This window comes from Bacillus rossius, chromosome 2, assembly GCF_032445375.1.
Source record: "Bacillus rossius redtenbacheri isolate Brsri chromosome 2, Brsri_v3, whole genome shotgun sequence".
Classification (NCBI taxonomy): Eukaryota; Metazoa; Arthropoda; class Insecta; order Phasmatodea; family Bacillidae; genus Bacillus; species Bacillus rossius.
Genome location: NC_086331.1, coordinates 48595642 through 48600062, shown reverse-complemented (window position 1 = coordinate 48600062; position 4421 = coordinate 48595642).

The window sequence follows — 4421 nt, the reverse complement described above, 5'->3', positions numbered from 1 at the left end:
GAGGAATTTTTGCCGCCGTGACGTCACAAATCCAAGATGGCGGACCGACAATCACAATCCACATCCTGAATCCTGATCTCGGAGGAATTATTATATACTACTCTGGAGCGTATCTAAAATCATGAAGGCAAAGACCAAATTAGGACTGGGTGCTCGTCGAACCAGCTCCAACAAGTCAAAGACTAACTCACGCAAGACCAAACGCAAGACTGGAGCAGGCGTACAAAAAGCCAAGCAAAAATTTCAGACTCTCGACAAGAAGATTATAGGAGGATTTCTTCCTCTGCTTTTGCTTGCATTGGGTGCTCTCGGCGGCCTCATCGTTGCAACGAGCGGTATAGTGCGGGCAGTCAACACTTCGAATAATGAGCGCAAGCAGTTAAAAGAAGCACAGCGACATAATTCAAGCATGGAAGCTATTTCAATGGGTAAAGAAAACGGTGCACGACTGTACTTACGTCCTCACAAATCTGGTCTAGGCATGAGAAAGAAACGAAAATCCTAAGTTATCTGCCGAAACGTCCGCTCACCAACGTAGATTTAATAAAGTACGCACGCAAACTGAAAATACCAAATTTCCGTGGCGTGTTTATGCGAGACACTTTGCCCAGCAAACCAAAAACCAACGAACGCGCCATAATTAATTTAGACACGTCGGCAGGTCACGGCACTTACTGGGTAGCGTACATAAAGTCTGAAAAAAAAACTAATTACTACGACAGTTTCTGTAATTTGAGACCTCCGCCTGAACTTAGGCGGTACCTGTGCCGGACCACTACATTGTTCTACAATTACGAAACGGAACAGAAGGCTAATCAAACAAACTGCGGTCACTTGTGTCTTCGCTTTTTAACTAAAAAAATTTAGCTGACAAAAACAATTGCTATTTAAAGGTTGTGCAATGAATATATATTATTAGTCATGTCGATAACACTTACCTTGACAGGTCACGCATCATAGCTTTGGGCGGTTCATATCCCGCCTCTTGATTTAGACGGAGAATGGTGTATCGGACTGGTAGATTTTCAAACGTATAATGCCATACCGAATATCGACGAATAAAATTGCAAGATCTGCTTCCTGAAAAGCGATGGGACCGCTCATGAAATACAGTTACCTGTTGGATCTTACGAAATTGACGACATTGTAAATTACATCAGGGATATGTTACCACAGGATGTAGACTTTCAACTGCGTGGAAATCCAAACACTCAAAAAAGCATTCTAACATGCAGTGAAATTGTCGACTTTACAAAATCTGGGACCATAGGTTCGATGCTAGGATTCGAATCAAAGGTGTATGATGCAGGAAGAACGTACGAATCTGCACGCGCAGTAAACATTTTGCCTGTGAATGTCATAATAATAAACTGTAATTTGGCAAGTGGAACGTATCTTAACGGAAGACTAAGCAACATGCTACACGAGTTTTCGCCGATGGTCCCGCCAGGATATAAACTGGTCGAAGTACCGCAAAGTATCATTTACGTTCCAGTCGACGTAAAGTGCGCACACGAAGTCGTCGTCAGAAACGTTGACCAGCGAGGACGATTGGTGAATTTTCAAGACGAAGAAATTACATTACGTCTGCACTTGAAGCGATGGGCATAAAGTTCGTAACACCGAACAGTTATAAAAGAAATCGAATTACCGTGAATAAGAACAGTTCTCTACCAGACATCGGTGCATTAACACCTGACAGCATAAAGTATCTTCTCAGTATTAGACAAGTGCCGAAAAAATATGGAAGACGAAATCATCAACATGGAAGATCCGGTTATTTTTGATGACAGCATTACGAAAATGGAATTGCACGAGTACCAGCCTTTCCTGCTCGGACCGTACGCACTACCATTAGAAGTACGCATTGCTGTACAGCACCAAGATATTTGTACTTTACTTTCGCAGTTATTCTAAGTATAAGAGGCACGCTGACAAAAGCGGATGGTACGCATACGACAACGACGTCAATATCCTGCAATGGTATTCTTCACCTAATCGAGCGCATTACATATGTACTCAATGGCGTCGAGGTAGACCAGACGAGAGATGTAGGCATAACATCTGCTATGAAATATTACCTTTCTCTCACGCCAAATGAACTGACTGCTGCAAAGATGGCCGGTTTGGCTCTCGAGGATGAATATAAGCTTCTGGTTTAAGCCGAAGGAAAGTTCGAAGTTTGTGTTCCTCTGTCCATGCTTCTTGGATTCGCTGAGGACTACAAGCATATAATCATTAATTCGAAACAAGAGCTCGTACTGCTTCTAGCCAACACACACATTAATGCAATTGTCGCCGCTGCAGAAAACCCTCAAGATGTCTCGCTAACACTACAGTCTATCGAGTGGATGCTGCCCCACATCCAAGTGAGCACCGTTGAACGAGTCAAGATGTTGAAGAACATAGAAAATGGCAAGAACTTCGATGTGCCATTCCGATCCTGGAGCCTGGAAACATATCCTGGCTTGCCTCATAGTCAGCGTATCAATTGGATAGTTAAGTCCAGCTTCGCTACGGAAAAACCAAGATACATCATCGTCAGGCTTCAGACTGAAAGACAGCTCAATGCAGGAGTAAGTCGCTCCTTATTCGATAACTGTCAATTATGTAATGTAAAAATATTTTTAAACAGCGAAAGTTATCCGTACGTTGATATGAACATGGACTTTGAAAGTGGAAGATTTCTTCTCGCATATCAAATGTATGCCAAGTTTCAGCAAGCTTACTATGGGCGGAGACAGTCACCGATACCGAGTCCCGACATTTTCAAGAACAAGGCTCCGTTAATGGTGTTTGACGTTTCCAAACAGGATGATCGATTAAATTCAAACATCATCGACTGTAGGGTCGAGATAACGACTAGCGGAAATATTCCACCAAACACCTATGCTTTTTGTCCGATACTTCACGATCGGCTTGCATCGTACAATTGTCGAGACAAACTTGTGAAAATTCTGACTTAAATACTGTTTCGTTTGCGATAATAATTCAGTTACGACCCAGCATTGCTAGCGTCAAGATGTACTGCAACCTGCAAGGTTTCCAGACCCAAAACGGCTTTGTTCTCAAAGAAATTAGCGTCACCTCCGGAGAAAAGACTCGAACTCGCAGCTTCCGACCTCTGTATCTTTGGAAACTACTAGACAAAAAAAGTAAACGTACGAATGAATGGCTATGTAAATATTATCATGGACTAGAGTGGGACGAAGGTAAAATCCCTTAACACCAACACTGCAAGATTTACTAGTTCAAAACGAAACAATATACGTTGCCGGACCTGAACAGAGGAAATGGCTACGAGATCTGTGTGAAGCTCCTGTTGAAATTGTAGATTTACAGGATGAATATGGATGTCCTTCCCTGCGCAAGCATAGTGCATTATACGACGTGCAGCCACGTGACAAGTTTGAACGTGTCTGTGCCTGTACAAACTCGCAGCTAATGCAGAAATGGCACACACAGTGTGAGTAGGAGCCCGCATATATAAATGTAATACATCTGTTCGTGCCTTCAGTTATCGTTCGACCTGTAAGAAGATGATTACATTTCATCCTGCTAACGTGTACGTGAGCGTAAGACCTAGCTACAGCAGTGTCGAGTACAGCTACTGGGATGCCGGGTATCTACGTACATATACAGAAACCTGTGATGGAGGTGCTCAGCATTGGTGGTTTGCGCAATTTTCTGTGTCCTACGAACCGACTCAGCAGCTATTAGATTGTTGCGAACCTGGAAACTGTGCCGTCTATCACATGAGACCGCACACAATCCTTCCTGCTAGCATCGCTGAGGTAGTCGCCTCGTCTGCACGTGCAACACCAAACATGAGCATGTTACAACCTGTTGCGACCTGTGATGCTTCTACGCAGACGTCCAAACGACGTTCGTCTCGTCGTCGAAGTTCAGGCAGTGAATCTGTCCCAACTAGCACTGCAGTAAAGCCAAGGCGCAGATGTGGTCACAGACGCCATCGATGTCTCGCTCGAGATGACATCGCAGAAGATGACCAGCCGGAAACCTGTGTTCCTGATCCCGTGACCTGCGAACCAGGTGGAATCGGAGTCGAAGAGGCAGTTCGTGCGGCATTAAAGACTTTGCTTGCGAAAATTCTTAATTCCTTAACCTAACATGCATTTGTGTAATTTTTATAAATAAATGTGTGAAACCTGAACTTGTGTGTTTTTATTTCTATAATTTTTAGGTACCTAATAAAAATTAATTTTAAATACAGACAATATTTTGACTCATGTAGTATTCCAGTAGACCGCGGGTATATAAGCGAGGTTCAGACGACAGGACCCTCAGTCCACCTCTGGCGCGGTGCAGTCCGGACCTGCTCTCTTCAGTAAGTTTCGTGAGATTTAGTTACTGCTCCAATGTCGACCGGGATAGACTGTTTACCGTCAGCAGCAGGGACC